Source organism: Zalophus californianus, chromosome 6 (assembly GCF_009762305.2).
Source record: "Zalophus californianus isolate mZalCal1 chromosome 6, mZalCal1.pri.v2, whole genome shotgun sequence".
In the NCBI taxonomy this organism is placed as follows: Eukaryota; Metazoa; Chordata; class Mammalia; order Carnivora; family Otariidae; genus Zalophus; species Zalophus californianus.
The window spans coordinates 118,738,592-118,750,642 of NC_045600.1; the positions used below are offsets into that span (position 1 = coordinate 118,738,592).

Sequence of the window (12,051 nt, forward strand, 5' to 3'; positions counted from 1 at the left end):
ACCCCCTCCCCTCTAGAACCCTCAGTTTGTTTCTTGGAGTCCATAGTCTCTCGGTTCATCTCCCCCTCTGATTCCCCCCCTTCATTTTTTCCTTCCTGCTATCTTCTTCTTCTTCTTCTTTTTTTTAACATATAATGTATTATTTGTTTCAGAGGTACAGGTCTGTGATTCAGCAGTCTTACAGAATTCACAGGTCTAACCATAGCACATACCCTCCCCAATGTCTGTCACCCAGCCACCCCATCCCTCCCACCCCCCACCACTCCAGCAACCCTGTTTGTTTCCTGAGATTAAGAATTCCTCATATCAGTGAGATTATATAATACATGTCTTTCTCTGACTGACATATTTCACTCAGCATAATACCCTCCAGTTCCATCTATGTCATTGCAAATAACAAGATTTCATTTGATCTAAGTTATTTTAATCAATTTTATTGCTGTTTTTCTTTTTCATGTCTCATAGATAATACATTTAGATTGTTAAATAAATGAGAAAAAGTAGTACATTGAGAAGTCTTATTCTCAGCCTATCACCATTTACTTCACTTTCTCTCCACACATTATGTCTACTTATATTACTTTCTTATGTGCTTTTTTCAGTATACCTTTCTGCTGATACAGGAAACTCTAAATGTAAATCTTTATTTCATCCCACTTTCTTACACATAAGTTAGCACATTACATGTGCTGCTCTACATTCTGCTTTTTCCTCTTACTATTATATCCTAAGACCTCTCAATAGAGAATTTCCTCATTCTTTTTTGTATATTTGTTTTTAAGAGCTGTATAGTAATGAATGGTGTATAGAACATAATTTATTTAAATATTTCCTAGTGAGGAGTTAAGATAGTGGAGGAGTAGGGGGCCCCTAAGCTTGTTTTGTCCCTCAAACACAGCTAGATAGTTATCAAATTATTCTGAAACCAAACAAATGAAGTGGAGGTCTGAGAGAAGAAAAACTGCAAGTCTACAAGTAGAAAAGCAACCACCTTTTGGAAGGTAGGAGGTGCGCAGAGTTGACTTGGGGGAGATATAGCTGTGGATACCATGGCAGGGAGGGAGCCAGGTTACAGAGGCTACTGCAAAATATTATAAGCAGTGAGTGCAAAATCTGAAATTTTACAAATCTGCTACCATGGTGGATGTGCCTGGCTTAAAGGTGCTCAGGTGGTGAGGTGGGGCAGAATCCTGGAAATCACAGTAGGGTCTGAGGATCCCCTGGGTCATAAGAAGAATGGGTGACACCAACCTGCTGTGCTCTTCCCAGGGATAATAGCAGGGAAGCTGGCTGAGAGCAGTGAGTCTTGGTGCCAGTTTTCTGTTCTGTTTTGCCATAAACTGCAAACCATGTGACTACTTTCCTGGGATCTGCTGGAAAAAAGCAAAAGCATGATGGGACCCTACCATGGAGGAACAGCACAGGTCCATGCCATGGGAGTCCCTAAAATTTGGAGTTTTGGAACTCAGTGGTATGCCTGAGGAAAAAAAAAAAAAAAAACTCTGATATAGGCAGGGTGAACGCAGGGTTCAGAGGGAAACTGGAGACAGAAGTGGGGTGATTGATTGCTTTTCTGTGAGGGCTCACTAAAGAGTGGGGGGGTGCAAACTTTCAGCTCGTGGCTAGAGAGTGGGGGCCACCATATTCATCCTGCCCATCAGCACTGAAAGTCTTCAGGAAGAAAATAGCACCATCAAGTGGAGGCTTTAGCTGTTTACACCAAGCCTCACCCGCCCTGCACCCTGGAGGTATATTTCCACTGAAACAAGTCAGCCTGAGAATCAGCCCAGCAAGCCCTTCTCCCAGAAGACCAGCACAAACAATTCACTTGCCCACGATGTCTACTGATCATGGAGTTCTGCAAAGCTTTAGCTGTAGGGGAAATAGGATCTAGCTTCCTTTAGTTTTATTCTTTATTTTTTATTATTTTTTCATTTTTCTTATTTTTTCCCAATTTCATTTTTAAATTTTTATTATTAACTTTTTAAATTTTAATTTTTATATATACTTTATATATTTTTTTTTAATTTTTTCTTTTCAGTTTTCTTTCCTTTTTTTAAATTATGTTATGGTAGTCACCATACAGTATATCATTAGTTTTTGATGTAGTGTTCCATGGTTCATTATTTGAGTATAACAACCAGTGCTCATTGCAACTTTTTTTTTAAATTTTGGGATCTAGATTCTTTTGATAAGCAGACCAAAACACACCCAGGATCTATTTTTTCTGTTTTTTTCCTTATTTGTTTCATTGTTTTTGTTAGTTTGTTTTTTGTTTCTTCTTTCTTCTTTCTTCTTTTCTTTTCTGGAAAAAATGATGAGATGGAGAAATTCATCCAAAATAAAGAACAAGAGGTAGAACTCACAGCCAGGAATTTAATCAATACAGATATAAGTAAGATATCTGAACTAGAACTTAAAGTAATGGTTATAAAGATACTAGCTGGGCTTGAAAAAAAGCATAGAAAACACTAGAGAATCCCTTACTGCAGAGATTAAAGAACTAAAATCTAGTCAGGCTGAAATTAAGAATGCTATTACTGGGATGCAATCCCAAATGGAGGCCATAAAATTGAGGATGGATGAAACAGAAGAGTCAATCAGTGATAGAGAAGATAAAATTATGAGGAAAAAATGAAGCTGAAAAGAAGAGGGAAAGAAAGGTAATGGACCATGAAGGTAGACCTAGGGAACTCAGTGACTTATGACAATATAATAACATTCATATCATAGGAGTCCTAGAAAATGAAGAGAGATAAAAAGGGGCATATAGTTTATTTGACCATATTATAGCTGAAAACTTCCCTAATCTGGGGAAGGACACAGACATGAAAATCCAAGAAGCACAGGGAACTCCCATTAAATTCAATAATAGCTGACCATCACCAAGGAATATCATAGTCAAATTCACAAAATACACAAACAAGGAAAGAATCCTGAAAGCAGCAAGGGGAAAAAAGTCAACCTATAAGGAAAGAACAGATCAGATTCACAGCAGATCTTATCCACAGAAATGTGGCAAGCCAGAGAGAAGTGTCAGAAAATATTCAATGTGCTGAATGAGAAAAATATGCAGCCAAGAATTCTTTATCCAACAAAGTTGTCATTCAGAATAGAAGAGAGATAAAGAGTTTCCAAGACAAACAAAAACTAAAGGAGTTTGTGACCACTAAACCAGCCCTGCAAGAAATTTTAAGGGGAACTCTTTGAGTGGAGAAAAAAAAAGACCAAATGCAACAAAGACTAGAAAGGACCAGAGAACATCACTAGAAACACCAACTTTACAGGTAACACAATGGCACTAAATTCACATCTTTCAATAATCACTCTGAATGTAAATGGACTAAATGCTCTAATCAAAAGACATAGGGTATCAGAATGGGTTAAAAACAAAACAAAACAAAACAAAACAAGATCCATCTATATGCTGCCTACAAGAAACTTACTGTAGACCAAAAGATACCTGTAGATTGAACGTGAGGAGATGGAGAACCATCTATCATGCTGATGGATGTCAAAAGAAAGCCAGAGTTAGCATACTTACATTAGACAAACTAGATTTTAAACCAAAGACTGTAATAAGAGATGAAGAAAGGCATTGTATTATAATTAAAGGGTCTATCTATCAAAAAGATCTAACAATTATAAATATTTATGCCCCCAACTTGGGAGCACCCAAATATATAAATCAATTAATAATAAACATAAAGAAACTCATTGATAATAATACAATAATAGCAGGGGACTTTATCACCCCACTCAGAAATGTACAGATCATCTTAGCAGAATATCAACAAGGAAACAAGGGCTTTGAATGACACACTGGACCAGATGGACTTAATAGATATATTCACAACATTTCTTCCTAAAGCAGCAGAATACACATTCTTTTCAAGCATACATGGGATATTCTCCAGAGTACATCACATATTAGGTCACAAGTCAGCCCTCAAAAAGTACAAAAGGATTGAGATGGTACCATGCATATTTTCAGACCACAATGCTTTAAAATTTGACCAACCACAGGAAAAAATTAAGAAAGACCTCAAATACATGGAAGTTAAAGGACATCCTACTAAATGGGCTAACCAGGAAACTAAAGAGGAGGTTAAAAAAAATACATGGAAGCAAATGATAATCAAAACAAAATAATCCAAAACCTTTTGGATGCAGCAAAGGCAGTCCTAAGAGGGAACTATATGGAAATACAGGCAAGAAAAGTCTCAAATACACAACCTAACCTTAACACCCAAAGGAGCTAGAAAAGGAAGAGCAACTAAAGCATAAAGCCAACGGAAGGGAATAATAAAGATTAGAGCAAAAATAAATGATATAGAAATAACCAACCAACCAACCAAACAAAAAAACAACAGTAGAACAGATTAACAAAACTAAGAGCTGGTTCTTTGAAAGAATTGGTAAAATTGATAAACTGCTAGCCAGACTTATCAAAAAGAAAGGGAAAGGACTTTAATAGATAAAATCACAAATGAAAGAGGAGAGATCACAACCAGCACTAAAGAAATACAAACAGTTACAAAAGAATGCTATGAAAAATTATATGCCAACAAACTGGGCAACCTGGAAGAAATGAACAAATTCCTAGAAACCTACAAACTGAAACAGGAAGAAATAGAAAATTTGAAAAGACCCATAACTGGCAAAGAAATTGAATCAATAATCAAAAGTCTCCCAAAAAAACAAAAGTCCTGGGCCAGATGGCTTCCTGGGGGATTTCTACCAGACAGTTAAAGAGTTAATACCTATCCTTCTGAAGCTGTTCTCAAAAATAGAAATGGAATGAAAACTTCCAAATTCATTCTACAAAGTCAGCATTACCTTGATTCCGAAATCAGACAAAGACCCCACTACAAAGGAGAATTATAGGCCAATATCCCTGATGAACATGGATGCAAAAATTCTCACCAAAATACTAGCAAATCAAATTCAACAGTACATGAAAAGAATTATTCACCACGATCAAGTGGAATTTATTCCTGGGCTGCAGGGGTGGTTCAATATCTGCAAATCAATCAACATGATACACCACATTAATTAAAAAAAGAATAAGGGGGTGGCTGGGTGGCTCAGTTGTTAAGCGTCTGCCTTTGGCTCAGGTCATGATCCTAGGGTCCTGGGATCGAGCCCCACATCGGGCTCCCTGCTCCGCGGGAAGCCTGCTTCTCCCTCTCCCACTCCCCCTGCTTGTGTTCCTTCTCTCACTGTCTCTCTCTCTCTCTCTCTCTCTCTCTGTCTGTCAAATAAATAAATAAAATCTTAAAAATAAATTAAAAAATAAAAAAGAATAAGAACTGTATGATCTTGTCAATAGATGCAGAAAAAGCATTTGACAAAATACAGCATCCTTTCTTGATAAAAACCCTCAACAAAGTAGGGATAGATGGAACATACCTCAACATCATAAAGGCCATATGCTAAAGACTCACAATACATATACAATACAATTCCATATACAATGGAATATTACTCAGCCATCGGAACGGATGAATACTTACAATTTGCATTGACATGAATGGAACTGGAGGGGCTTATGCTAAGTGAAATAAGTAAAGCAGAGAAAGATAATTATCATATTATCTTTGATATTATCATCCTCAATGGGAAAAACTGAGAGCCTTTTTCCCTATGGTCAGGAACAAGAAAAGGATTTCTTTCCCTTTTTTAAACTTATTTCATTTAAATTCAATTAGTTAACATATAGTGTATCATTAGTTTTATTTTTTAAGTGTCCCATATGTATATATTTTTAATTTTTAATTTTTTTAATTTAAATTCAGTTAGCCAACATATAGTACCTCATTAGTTTTTGCTATAGTGTTCAATGATTCATTTGTTGCGTATAACACCCAGTGCTTATCACATCATGTGTCCTCCTTAATGCCCGTTACCCAGTTACCCCATCCCCCCACCCACCTCCCTTTGTTCAACCCTCAGTTTGTTTCCTGGAGTCAAGAGTCACTCGTGGTTTGGCTCCCTCTCTGATTTCTTCCCATTCAGTTTTTCCTCCCTTCCCTTACAATCCTTTGCACTATTTCTTATATTCCACAAATAAGTGAAACCATATATAATTATCTTTCTCTGCTTTACTTATTTCACTTAGCATAAGCCCCTCCAGTTCCATCCGTGTCAATGCAAATGGTAAGTATTCATCCTTTCTGATGGTTGAGTAATATTCCATTGTATATATGACAAGGATTTCTACTCTCACCATTATTATTTAACATAGTATTGGAAATCTTAGCCTCAGCAATGAGACAATAAGAGGAAATAAAAAGCATCGAGATTGGCAAGGAAGAAGTCAAATTTCCACTATTTGCAGACAACATGATACTTTATGTACAAAACCTGAAGGACTCCCCCAAAAATTGTTAGAACTCATACATGAATTTAGCAAAGTTGCAGGATATAAAATCAATGTGCAGAAATCTGTTGCACTAACGAAGCAGCAGAAAAAGAAATCAAGGAATTGATCCCATTTGCAATTGCACCAAAACCCATAAGATACCTAGGAATGAACCTGACTAAACAGGTAAAAGATCTGTACTCTGAAAACTATAGAACACTTATGAAAGAAATTGAAGAGAACACAAAGAAATGGAAAAGCATTCCATTATCATGGATTGGAAGAACAAACATTGTTAAAATGTCTATAGCACCCAAAGCAACCTACACATTTAATGCAATCCCTATCAAAATACCACCAGCATTTTTCACAGAGCTAGAACAAACAATCTTAAAATTTGTATGGAAACACAAAAGACCCTGGATAGCCAAAACAATTCTGAAAAAGGAAAACAAACCTGGAAGCATCACAATTCCAGATTTCAAGCTATATTACAAAGCTGTAGTCATCAAGACAGTATGATACTGGCACAAAAACAGATTAATGGAACAGTCAGTTGAGTGTCTCTTGGTTTTGGCTCAGGTTGTAATCTCAGGGTCATGGGATCAAGCCCCATGTTGGGCTCTGTGCTCAGTGCAGAGTTTGCTTGGGATTCTCTCTCCCTCTCCCTCTACCTCTCCCCCTGCCCCCACTCTCTCTCTCAAATAAATAAATCCTTGAAAACAAAGATGTGATATGTGTGTATATATATATGATATATATATATATATATATATCATATATATATAATGAAATACTACTCAGCCACCAAAAAGAATGAAATTTTGCCATTTGCAATAATGTGGAGCGAGCTAGAGTATATTAAGTGAAATAAGTCAGTCAGAGAAAGACAAATACCATATGATCTCACTCATGTGTGGAATTTAAGAAAGAAAACAGATGAACATATGGGAAGGGGGAAAAGAAAAAAAAGGAGAGAGGGGAAACAAACCATAAGAGACTCTTAACAATAGAGAACAAACTGAGGGTTGATGGAGGGAGGTGGGTGGGGGATATGCTAGAAGGGTAATGGATATTAAAAAGGGCACTTGTGATGAGCACTGGGTGTTGTATGTAAGTGATGAATCACTGAATTCTACCCCAGAAACCGATATTGCACTGTATGTCCACTAACTAAAATTTAAATAAAAAAAATTTTCTGTTGATAGGTGTTTAGGTCATTTCCAAACTTTTGCTCTTTAGAAGCAAAAAAGAAGAAAGCATTATAATGAGTAACTCTGCACATATATCAATTCCCAGAAGTGGAATTTCAGGATTAAAGGGTAATACATATATGATTTAATAAATATTGTTAAATTGTTCTGCATATGGTTTTATCATTGTTATCTAACTAGCATTATATGAGAATGTTTTCTAATTAAAATTAGTGAAGTTGAATACCATTTTACAGCTTAGGGTACAGTTTTATTTCTTTTCTTTTGAACTCTTCCTGTTTTTTTTTTTCCATTTTCCGTGGCAGTATTGGACTTCTTAAAATTGAGTTTTATTTATTTATTTATTTTATTTTATTTTTTTAAATTGTGTTTTAAAGGCTCTTTATAAATTAGGAAAGTGAATCCTTTGTCCATGATTTGAGTTACAAATATTTCTCATGGTTTTCTTTTGTCTTTTGCCTGCTACCACCACCTCTTTTTTAAATTTGTCATGCAAAAGTTATTTACATTTCTTTATGCTGTTAAATTCATGTCTTTTTTTTTTGTTTAAAATCATAGTTGAAAAGGCCTGTCTACTCCAGTGTTATAAAGTATTTTGCCCTCCTTTTTGTCTAAGACCTTTGTGATTTCATTTTACACACTTAAATTATTGATCCTTTTGGAATGTATTCTTTTATATGGTGTAAGAAATGGATCCAACTCCTCTTTTGCAAGATCGGTATCCAGGTCTCTCAAAATTCTTTAATAAAATGTTTATCTGCACCTCACTGATTTCATATACCACCTTTATAATGAAAAAAATTCCTGTGGGGTTTTGGATATGTTGGTGGACATTCAATTGTGTTTTATGAGATCAGTGTGCCAATACCATGGGTTTACTTTGTTGAGACTTTATGGAATGTTTTACTATGTTGTAGGGCAAATATCCCTTTATACTTTTCCTTTTTAGTGTTTTTCTAGCTATTCTTATTTATTTATCTTTCCAGATGAATTATAGAAGGTATGTGTTGTAATGAGCACTGGGTATTATATAAGACTGATGAATCACAGACGTGTACCCCTGAAACAATATACTATATGTTAATTAAAAAATAAAAAAGAATCACTCCTTTAGATTAGTTTAAAAAAACAATTATTATTTTGATTAGGATTATAATAAATCTTAAATTAACTTCAAGAAAGTTAACATCTTTTTAATATCAAGTTCTTCCTATAAAAGAACATGTTGTTCAATTATAATTTATATTTAAAATTTTTCCACATGTCTGATTTACATAGCCATGGTAAATTTATTCCAAAGTATATTGGCTCATGTAATATCAATGGTAAATGGAATTATATTTTCTGTTATACCATCTAACTGCTTGTGATTTCATATTTTAAAGCTTTTGATTTTTGGTTATTAATTTTATATGCTAATATTAAATTAATGTTCTTCCATTTAATTTTTTGGTGATAGTTTTGCCTATTTTTCCAGTTTTTACATTTTGCTTTTTTTCCCCTTCCATCTAATTCAATTAGTAAATAGCTAAAGTACAAGTTTAAAATAGCAATGATGTTAGTGGATATCTTTGTCATTTGGTAATGGCATACTTTTTAGTGTGATCTGGATTCAGTCTGCTAATATTTCATTTAGGAGTTTTATATTGATATTTATAACTGAGTTAACACGTAGTTTTTATTGTATACTCTTTGTTAAATTTTGGAGCCAATGTTATATTTCATAAAATTGAGAGATTTCTTTCTTTAGTTATTCTCTGGAACAATTTGAATTGCATTGGACTTTTCTGTTTTTCAAAGATTTGGTACAATGTTCCCTGTGAAATTATTTGGACCTGAAACTTTTATTTTTGGGGAAAAGTTATCTATTTACAATTTCTTTTCCCATACGTTCTTTGGAAATTAGTTTCTTTAGATTTTCAATCTTTTCCTTAGTTTTGTTAAATTATATTTCCATTCATGCTTTCAAATATATTTGTAGATATTTGTGCAAATTAGGTTCATATGATTAAAAAAGTACTGATTCTCTATTATCCTACTCAGAGATAGCCTTTTGGGTCATCTGGCAAGTAAGTAAGAATAGCCACCCCAAAATGGTATATATTTCCTTCAAAACCATGCATGCTATACCAAATGTTGTGCCACCTTCTTAGAATGCAGGAGGTAAAGTACAGTCTCTGGTACTGTGCATGCCCTTGCTCACTGCCCCACCCATAGAAGCTTTATTTTCTGCACATTTATGAGATTTATCCACAAATATCCACTTACCCATTACCCTCTGTTATGCTTGTGTCTTATCAAAGCATCTAAAGCCCCTGTTATTTTACCCTCTGTAGGTCTTTAAAAGCCAGAGGTCTTGTGGAGTCATGTTGGTCAAATTCTCTGAGGATTAAATTGTGGCATGGCTGAGATGCTTACTTTTTTCCTTAAAGGGTGAGAGTTATGCATTTCCCCTGCTTATGAGAGAAAAACACCTTTGCAGGCTCAAATACTGTGTGCTGTATCCCAGAGACTATCAACTTTTTTTTCCAGTAAGAAAATCTCATATAGAAGAGCAATTCAATTAGATTCACCCTTTGGTTAAGATAGTCATAATATACTGTCTGTTTTCAGGAAATATCCATCTTCTGCATAAACCAAAATGGAGAGCTAAGTGGGGATGTGATAGGCAAGTGGTTTTAGCACCTATTATCTGTAGCTCAGAAATGCTAATGGAAAATGCTACCATTAATATTGGCTCCCTGATTTCAATAGGGATGGTGCTGGGGATGTAGGTACAGGTACAAAGTCAAGGTTGGCCCTATCCATAGCTCACATCTTCCATCTGTCTCTGGACACTTCATGTTGCTACTGCTCTAAATGCTGAGACCAGCCCCCTGAATAGATCCTCTTTGGCCTCTGCTTCTGTGTATCTAGAGCTCAAAGTTCTGGGCAGGTACATTTAATGAACAAAGCTTAGGCCATGTGCTTTGTTTTAGCTGCAAGGAAGTCTGTGAAATGAGCATCTGGTACTTTGAATTCTAGGTGAGAGGCAGGGACCAGGTCCTCAGGTATGTGCTCCAATTACTTGCATTCCAAAAACTGTCTTTCATTTGTCCTGATTTGTCTGTCTGTCTATTTATCTATCTTCTCTAAAGTCTCCTTTGTTGCAGATCTTATTCTTCCTTCACTTTAAGTCAGTGGGAGCTGCCTATTCACATGCTGTGTTGGTTGTTCTCCATAGGTTACTGCCTCCCCACATGTGAGCTGCGATTTCTTTTGGGCAGTGCCCATCTCTGTGTTCCAGTAGTAATCTTGTCAGCAGGACAGATTTGTCTTCAAGACAACACTCAGCAAGTGGGCCAGTGTAGCCCTTCTCTAATTTATATATCTTGGGGGATCTTCCAGCACCCTCAGTGGGTGGCAGAACACCAGAATTTGGCTTTTGCTATTACCCGATGCTACAGAGAACCCTAAAGCATGTCTTCTCCCTAAAATATGCAACTCCAGACAGACTTTCCAAGCACTCCCAACTTCTCTTGCTTCAATGGGTTTATTCTAAGCAACCATCTTTCCAGACCTGGAAATATGAGGTACCTAGAAAAGTCAAATAACATTCAACTTCAAAGCCCTGTGATTTTTACCAACTTGTGATTATCTGGGCCATGCAAGTCTCTAGCTAAACTTGGCAGCACTTCAAGAACTTACCAGGAAAAGCTGAATGTTTTGGGCAGAAATTGCTTTTCTCTGTAACTTCCTCCTTCTGCCTCTTTCTGAGATGGTCTGTGAAGCTTGCAGTACAAAAGTGAGAAATGCACAGGGTGTGCATTCCCTTATCCCTAGAAGAGCCTGCTTTAGGAGGGGCCAAGCCAACATGACTGTGTGAAGGGGCCTCAGGACTGGTGAAGAGAACCCACTAAGTATGTTGGTATGGAAGTCCCTAGTGAAGACCACTCACTGAGGATCCTTCACAGGAGGATGGACTTCAGTGCTTTGCCTGTGGAAAAAGGTCATGAAGGGAGTGGGAGTGGGACATGGAGTGAGACAGGGGATGAGGCAGAAGTGGCCTGATGCCAGTCTAGAGTTGGAATTTGTCACCTGCTCTAACCTCACTTTACCTACATGCAGCTTAATTTTTTACTCCACCACTCACACAGAGCAATATAAAAGGCATAAGAAAAAAAATCAAGCTCAAGTCACAAGGCAAGCCCAGCAAAATCTCTTTACAGTTAGAGGATTGACCATGAAAGTAGTGCCATGTGCTGGTGATCATCTTACCCAGGGACCAACCACACTTTCAAGTGTCTTAGTTTCACAAAGGATTGTGAAAAGTCTATCAGTTTGTAAAAAGCAAAAAAGTGAATGGACAACAACTTTCAGAAATCTGAATTTACATTTTTAAAAGATGATTTACTTTCCTCCTGATTAAAACAACAACAGAACAATTATGCTTATTTTAAATATCTCTATATTTAGCTCTTTCACAGTTTTTAA

General features: G+C 36.1%; 1 protein-coding gene across 2 annotated transcripts in view; it reads left to right on the forward strand.

The window, feature by feature from the left end:
• Window positions 1-12,051, forward strand: part of OCA2 (OCA2 melanosomal transmembrane protein) — a 526,634-nt gene that overhangs the window by 398,414 nt on the left and 116,169 nt on the right. The window lies entirely within an intron of this gene.